Source organism: Schistocerca piceifrons, chromosome 2 (genome assembly GCF_021461385.2).
Source record: "Schistocerca piceifrons isolate TAMUIC-IGC-003096 chromosome 2, iqSchPice1.1, whole genome shotgun sequence".
In the NCBI taxonomy this organism is placed as follows: Eukaryota; Metazoa; Arthropoda; class Insecta; order Orthoptera; family Acrididae; genus Schistocerca; species Schistocerca piceifrons.
The window spans coordinates 651,100,744-651,109,453 of record NC_060139.1 but is presented as its reverse complement, the minus strand read 5'-3'; the positions used below and the strand labels follow the sequence as shown (position 1 = coordinate 651,109,453).

The 8,710-nt window shown below is 40.4% G+C and overlaps 1 non-coding gene across 1 annotated transcript; it reads left to right on the top strand.

Annotated features, from left to right (window-relative positions):
- The first annotated feature begins 4,963 nt into the window (after window positions 1-4,963).
- Trnas-uga lies at window positions 4,964-5,038 on the top strand. Its single transcript has one exon. It is a non-coding gene; the product is annotated as a tRNA-Ser (tRNA).
- Window positions 5,039-8,710: the final 3,672 nt, after the last annotated feature.

Below are 8,710 nucleotides of genomic sequence, written 5' to 3'. Positions count from 1 at the left end.
TGGGTTGTTTGGGTGAGGAGACCAGACAGCGAGGTCATCGGTCTCATCAGATTAAGGAAGGATGGGGAAGGATGTTGGTCGTGCCCTTTCAAAGGAACCATCCCAGCATTTGCCTGGAGCGATTTAAGGAAATCACGGAAAACCTAAATCAGGATGGCCAGACGCGGGATTGAATTGGAAGATGGAAGTGGGCACAGCACACTTATCATGAAGATTTAGAAGGGCAACATTTATTCACCAAGAATGTTGAAACAAACATCCTGCTTCACATTCACAGTAATGTGAATTACTGGGCCCAAGCGATGGTACGAAAAACGCAGAATCACCTCTGACCCGACCTACATCCTCCACACACTGTGCATTAAATGCCTTATTGGGCCCAGGTGCACTTGATGATTTACAGTCTTGAAATGAGGCAAAATTGCAACTTGCTGCACCATACTACATGCCTCCTGACAACTACTGTCCAGTTTCCATGTTGTTTGGCCCACTGGAGACGTGCAGTTTTGTGCACTGATGTGAGAAATGACCTTTTGGAAGATTCCCAACTCCAAATATTTATTGCATGCAGTTCCCTTAAAATGTCTCGCTCAGGAACCAGTCAAGATGAATCTGCACTCACTGAGAATACCAGTTCCTGCTGGTTTTGAAACTGGTTCTTACTGACGTAATGTGACACTTGTCTCTCATGCTTGATGATTAGGATCTTTTTTTATGGCCAGTGTTCTTCAGCTATTTTACATAGCTGTAAGTGGTACACCACACACTTTGTGGACACGGACAGGTTGCATTGATTAATCAATAATTTGAGCAACTTTGGTGATGGTATAGTTATAAGCATTCCCAGGGGTCTGATTCTTCACTTATTCCTGAAACATTGTAAGAAGGCTTTCTTGGAACAAAAGGTGTCTGTCTAGAAGCATTCTAGTTTTTCCAACATTTCTCATATGCACTGCCATGAAACAAACAAACCTGTGACCATGTGTACTGCTCAGTAGCCCCTGTTTGTGCCAGTTGCCATTGGTTCCATGTACTTGAGCAAGAGTCTAAGATGGGAGGCCAAAGTGTTTCCTTCATAGTTTGACAACAATCTGTAGTATCCTATTGATAAACTGACGTCTGGCACCTTCTTTACCTAAGACTAGACTATGTGATTACATAGTGTGTTTAAATTTTGCGGCATGCAGTTGCAGCTGTGGGTATAAAGCTAAGTACTAACAAAGTTATTTGTGGTAATACACTTTTGGAAACGTTCGCTCGCTGTGGTTTTTAGAGTTTTCTGTGCATTGAGGTTGTTTAGTAAATTTTGTACTTCAGTTTTCAGCTGACATTTCTTACTGTTTCTAGTGAAATCTTTTGGTTAAATTTTCATTCAGTGTTTTAACTTTGTTAAGTGTTCCAGTGGCCACTTGAATTTTTGGTTTTAGTTAATAATTTTGTGAAGTTTTGTTGGTATTGGTATTAGCTGTGGTGTAGTAGCATTAATACAAGTAGTTGCTTTCTTAGTAGACAAAGAATTTCGAGACTGCTATTGTTAGTTCTATAAATAGTTCTACTGGTTTAACTAAACTTAGGTAATGTAGACACATAGTTTTTTCTGTAACTGTAAAATTTTACCATGAGTGAGAAGTGTGGGCTCTGTCCTAGGTTTGTGAGTAGTGGGTTACGGTGTGGGATTTGTTCAAAGTATTTTCATTGGGGGGAAAGCAGTGGGGAAGCCAGTGGGCATTCTAGCAAGATCCTCTCCTGAGAATGCAGAATTTGTAACAGAAATAAGTTGACATGGGAGCAGAAGCGTAAGATCTGTGCCCTTCAGGTGCAGTTACAATGCGCAAAGGAGGAACTATATAGGTTGAGGACAGTCAAGGGTGGTGGGAAATGGGAACTGGCAGTTGGCAAGAAGGCAGCTAGGAGAAGGAGGTATTCAGACAGTTATACATTGCGTATATGCAGTCGATTTGACCAACTGTCAGAGTTGAGTGGAGAGGAGCCTCTTGTAGCTGTAGGCGTAGGGAACATACAGCAGTCCTCAGCAGTCAGGAGGCCTAGGTCAGTTGTGAAGTCTAATAGAAAGAAGAATGTTCTGCTGCCAGGTAGTTCGCATGGTAGAGATGTGGAGCAGCAGTTGCAGGAAGTGTTGGGGAGTGAGTACCAGGTCACTAGCATTGAGAAGCTTAGTGCAGGGTTGGCTCAGGTGACTGAGAGCATAGGGAAGTTGTGCAGGAATTTTACGGAGGAGGATCGGGTAGTGAATGTGGGTGGAGCAGGAAACAGTCTTGATAGGGATGGGGAATATGATGTAGGTGGTGACCTGGTAAAGATAGCAACTTGAACTGGTGGCACTAATGTGCATTTCATGCAACTGCTTCAGTGTCCTGATCGGCCTCATCTTAATGTGGCTGTTAGGTGCGTTAACATGGGGCTGGAGAGGGAGCTGATGGCAGAGGGCATGGATCACATTTTAGTGGTGCAAGTTGGATCTATCAGTAGATGAGGTTTCACTAGGCATGGCCTGCACCTCAATAGGTATGGGAAGCGGAGGCTGGCAAAGCTTATAGATGACAATGTAGTGGGTGGTGGTGGGATCACTCGTGGAAAAATTCCTGTAGTAGTTGATGTTAGAGCTGCATCTTTTTTTAGATTGAAGTCAGCTGATAGGTATACCTGCTTAAAGGAAGTCCCTCTAATTAAGGGCTCACCTTCAGAGGACGTCACGTTTCGAAGTAGAGGAGGAATTAGCATATTCATCAAAATATAAGAGGCATTAGAGATAAAGTTAGTGAACTGCTTAAAGACGCTGACTCCGAAATTATTGGTATATTACAGCACCACTTAAACAACTTCACAATTCAAAGGCTTCCTTTACCAGGATACAGATTAGCTGGCTGTTTTTCAAGGAGTTCCTTGCAGGGTGAGGGAGTGGCTATGTATGTAAAAAACAGTATTCCATTTGAGTCCATAGATGTATCATGACACTGCACTGAACAGATATTTGAATGTTGTGCAGGAGCAGTTGAATTTAGTGAAACTAAATTTTTAATTGTTGTGGTTTATAGGTCCCCTAACTCTGACTCCAGAGCATTTCTGCTCAGTCTAGAGAGGGTTCTTGATTCACTTTGAAGGAAGTACCAGAAATTAGTTATATGTGGTGACTTCAATATAAATTTTGTATATGATGGTGCAAGAAAAAGGATGTTGGTAGATCTCCTAAATTCATATGATCTGATGCAGACTGTGTTTTTCCAACTAGGGTGCAGGGGAACAGTAGCACAGCCATAGACAATATTTTTATTCATTCTTCATTACTAGATGGGCGTTCTGTTAGTAAAAGGGTGAATGTCCTTCATGTTTCTCCTAATAGCAAATCATTCAGGATGAAACCTAATTTTGGCCATCTTCAGCAATTGTGACATTGGCAAAAAGACCCTCAGAACAGCCCCATGACAATGCATCAAATATGTAAGGCTGTTGCAACAGTCATTAAGTAGATAATACCTATGAGTATACAAACCATGCATAAATTGCATACCATGGAAACTCACTTTGTTTTGAGTATGTTCTGATGTAACCTGTGAGTTTTTCTTTCCCTGGGTGTCATCCAGTTGATATGGTAGAGTGCACAAATATTCTGAAGGGAAAATGATGACAATTTTCAAAGCCCTGTATTTTGTTTTTGTATTTACAATGCATTGTTGAAGATGTGAATCAAAAGTCTGAAACAGTTTAGTTGGTCCAAAGTTTGCATAATGGAATTTTGAAAAAAAAAATCTTTTATTAGAGTAATTAGCATTATAATATGGTGAGGTGGCAGGTTAAAATCATTGTTCTGCCAATCAGATTTAGGTTTTCACTCATTTCCCCAAATCATTTAAGGACTGAGACAGAATAAAACAAGAGAAGGTAGCAATGGGAGCTGGTAGAAGATGAGGACTACAGGTGGTTAGGGGCTGACAGGTTACAAAAAGAGATGGGCTAAAGCATCAGTTCCCATCTGCTACCTACATCATTTAGAAAAATGTTTAAAGGGTAGAGAGAAGGGAGAAAAGGATAGAACACAAACTATAAGTGCGTTAAAGTCATTAGTGTTGTAGTGTGCAAGGTCTGTTGAAACTATGAGCAATAAATGGGAATCCAGGAAAAAAAAGTAGAAACATAATGAGAAAATTAAAGGACAAACATGCAACTATCACATGGGAATAGACATAATTAACAATACTATTCAAAACTAAATATTGCATTCATTACATGAATGAGTTTCTGGACATTTGCATCATTTACAGTTTTTTGAGTAAGTATTGTATTGAAACTTCCTGGCAGATTAAAACTGTGTACCGGACTGAGACTCAAACTCGGGACCTTTGCCTTTCGCGGGCAAGTGCTCTACCGACTGAGCTACCCAAGCACGACTCACGCCCCTTCCTCACAGCTTTACTTCTGCCAGTACCTCGTCTCCTACGTTCCAAACTTTACAGAAGCTCTCCTGAGAAACTTGCAGAACTAGCACTCCTGAAAGAAAGGATACTGTGGAGACATGGCTTAGCCACAGGCTGGGGGATGTTTCCAGAATGAGATTTTCACTCTGCAGCGGAGTGTGCGCTGATATGAGACTTCCTGGCAGATTAAAACTGTGTGCCGGACCGAGACTCGAACTCCGGACCTTTGCCTTGGGTAGCTTAGTCGGTAGAGCACTTGCCCGCGAAAGGCAAAGGTCCCGAGTTCGAGTCTTGGTCCAGCACACAGTTTTAATCTGGCAGGAAGTTTCATATCAGCGCACACTCCGCTGCAGAGTGAAAATCTCATTCTGGAAACATCCCCCAGGCTGTGGCTAAGCCATATCTCCGCAATATCCTTTCTTTCAGGAGTGCTAGTTCTGCAAGTTTCACAGGAGAGCTTCTGTAAAGTTTGGAAAGTAGGAGACGAGGTACTGGCAGAAGTAAAGCTGTGAGGAAGGGGCGTGAGTCGTGTTTGGATAGCTCAGTTGGTAGAGCACTTGCCCGTGAAAGGCAAAGGTCCCGAGTTCGAGTCTCGGTCCGGTACACAGTTTTAATCTGCCAGGAAGTTTCATATCAGTGCGCACTCCGCTGTAGAGTGAAAATCTCATTCTGGAAGTATTGTATTTCTCAGTACATACATTTCTAACTAATAGTATTACTTATACTTCATTAAAAAAAAAAAAAAAACTACAGTCTTTAATTTGTCAAATATTCTTGAACTTCGATAGATTATCTTCGCTTACAGAACTTGCAATTCTCAATATTTATGAATAAACTGCTGCATTCATTTCTAATTTACTGAGGTGTACCTCTACGCTCTCAATGTTGCCTTCACAATTAACCCACTACATGTGGTACACTAGCACAGTGGCCAAAACATGGTGTGATTTGGCTGCAGCAACTGCCAAAGCATTTAGTGTGTTGATATGTCTTCTACACTGTGATTGACTGCTGTACAATTTTCTGACATGATGTGTTTATGATTTAGTTAGTTCACTGGCATACACTTACAATGCTTTCATCAGATGCTTTATACTCAACAAATGGCTTTTCAGTGTGCAGTATACGACTACCTGTCAAATAAACATCACGATTATAAATGGACTCTTATTTTCACTTTACATGTGCAAACCAGACAGCATTCCAATTTACATCCACTCTGTAGTTTTGGACTTTAGCCAGAGACAGTGTTGTCACATAGTGCTCACCCACTACTCATCTCTATTAGCACATGAATTTTGGACAAGGTAATATCCAATAAACTTCACTTAGGCCTATGCTATGAATGTAATGCAATAACAAGATATAAAAATTTTCATTTCAATGTAACTTGTTTTAAATATTTCAAGTACATTCAAAAAAGCAATTGGTGACAAACATCAAGAATTATCCTACCAAACTTGCTGTGTTAATGTATTTACCAAATCAGTGGGAAAAGTGTAAGACACAATTAGTCTTTGTAAAAACTGATGTTACAAACAAAAGAATTGCTGCTGTAAATAATTCAATGAAACACTCGTTTTTTCCATATGTGAAGTAGTACCACAAACAACAGACCAGCAGCATATAATCCCTTTTTGGCTTCTCGTATGAGAATAGATGAATATAACTCACATGTAAACACCGATCTTTTCAACAAAAACACATCGCACACTAATGCTTGACCTCCAAAACCACGACAAGTGATATCAGAAGTATTCAGCATCCGGGCCACTATTTGAGTGTTACAAAAATACAGTATTCAAGGCACAGCCACCTCACCTCATACATTGTATCCAAAGGGGTAACAGTTATCTCCAGGAAATTTAAAGTCATTGGAACGTAACAGCACACGCTGAACCATCAACATGCGTAACTCATCACTTCAATCTGCTAGTCTGCATGCTAGTCCTGGTATGCTACACAGTTTTAATTCACTGATGATGTCCACAATAGTGTACACACTTCTTTAGAGTGAAGAACCTCACTCTGGAGATTTTTTTATTTCATGTTGAAAATCTTCAGAATAAATTAATGTCAAAAACAGACTTCCCTTGATTGCACGCTTTCATACATAGCAAGAATATGTAATTAGTTTAGCACAACAGTGCAACTGTACTGCCTGAAACTCACGATATGATTCATTCCTTGTCGACACAGTACTATCCTGACTTTAATAAATCATAAATTTTTATCAAGTACTGTATTAATGATAATAAAATTTATTTTTAAGTAAATATGAGCACAGCTGCCACCTTAATGAATCTATATCAGGGGAATCCTCACAGTTACCAGCTGGTTTTTTAGTAATCATCAAATTCATCTCAAGCGTAAATTTTCTACAGACACCACGCAAAGAACACTGCTGTGGTAGTCAGTCGTGGTGTAAACAAGCAAGAACTTGGACCACCCACAGAGAGAGGAGTGGAATTGGGGAAAAAACCGTACCTCCCTCTCAGAGGACTAGCAGCCTACATCTATGTTCTGCATTCCTGCGAAAGCTTAACTGGAGTAATGGACATAGGGACTGCCAATCCCTTCTGAAGTTGTTAGGGTCATAGTCATGGACCGGGATTCTCTCTTCACTCACTGTTGTTGTTGTGGTCTTCAGTCCTGAGACTGGTTTGATGCAGCTCTCCATGCTACCCTATCCTGTGCAAGTTTCTTCATCTCCCAGTACTTACTGCAACCTACATCCTTCTGAATCTGCTTAGAGTATTCATCTCTTGGTCTCCCTCTACGATTTGTACCCTCCACACTGCCCTCCAATGTTAAATTTGTGATCCCTTGATGCCTCAGAACATGTCCTACCAACCGGTCCCTTCATCACTGACTATGAAGCAAAAATGAAAACAACCACCAACTGACAACATAAAGCAAAGTGTAATGCAAAAGCATTCATTGTTTACTGAGGTTGACAGTGTCATACATAGTAGTTCACACCCAACCTCTACCGATATCTTAAGCTACTATAGATCAAACACCCCCCACCTAAAACTGCCACTATTAAGTGTCAGCATAATGTGAGGGGGTCAGCAGTAGATAATGCTAACCCTCTGTTTAGTAAGGATTAGTCCACAACCTTTTTTAAATGACTGCATGCTGGTAATATGTTTTTCCATATGTACCACTAGAAAGAACTGTCTGCTAGATAGTTTGTTTTGTCTTATTGTTTTTATGTTCATGTATTTGAATTTAATCAAACATATAACATGCAGCAACTCAAAATATGCTCTAGTGGGTTAGCAATTTCTTCTGCCAAACCCTTTACATTCATTTTAATTGTCATACTGCCTAACATGACTAATTATTTTAGATCAAGTGCTTTTGCAGTTACAGATGCTATTTTACCTGGCACTCCCTTTTTGGTTTCAGACATCCTGTGTCAGAAATTACAGCTTTTTTTCACCAGGTCTTACTTGTGGTTAAAAATGTGAGGCACACATTACAGTTGAATTGTCAACAGTATCCCACTTTGTTTTATTTTTCACATGGCCAATTAAAAATGATCTCAATAACAGATCACAGAAGTGTTCTGTATATGGTCTCCTTATAGATGATCTGCTCATTTCTAGAACGCCTTCCCTACAACTGACCTGCCATTTCATGTCATTTTGTGATGTGCCTAGATATTTAATAGACATGACTGTGTCCAGCAGCACGGCACTAATACTTCATCACACATGACATGTCTATTTTTTCCATTACATCTGCATTAACTTACACTTTTACCACATTTAGAGCAATTTTTGCAACATTTGTTCTTCTTCAAGTCTCCAAAGGAATATATATCGATACATCCATGATAATGCTGTATACAATCTGCACTCATCTGTGTTGTAGCCTGATTCTCAGGCTGGCTTTATCAACAATCCAAATGATGTGCGGGTTGGCTACAAATGTAGCTCTACAGCAGGGTATTGTAATAGTACTCATGCATTCCCCCATCAGTCACTGACTGTTTCGAATAATGCTGCAGCACAATGCACTATTTCCAGACCAAAGTATGTAACAGAAACCTACTACCTGTAACACCACACCCAGCCTGAGAGTGTATAAACACTCCAAATTCAGTCAGCAGCATCATTCCTTTGGCATTGGGCATTAGACCAGCGCAATTTCTGCGCAAGTCTATCAGTCAAATGAGCAGCTCATCAAGCAGTGCCACCAGCTGGGTTAAGCCGCTGGTCTAATACCTGTTGGCAAGTCTTTATGGTTCTGGGCTTCCAACAAGATAT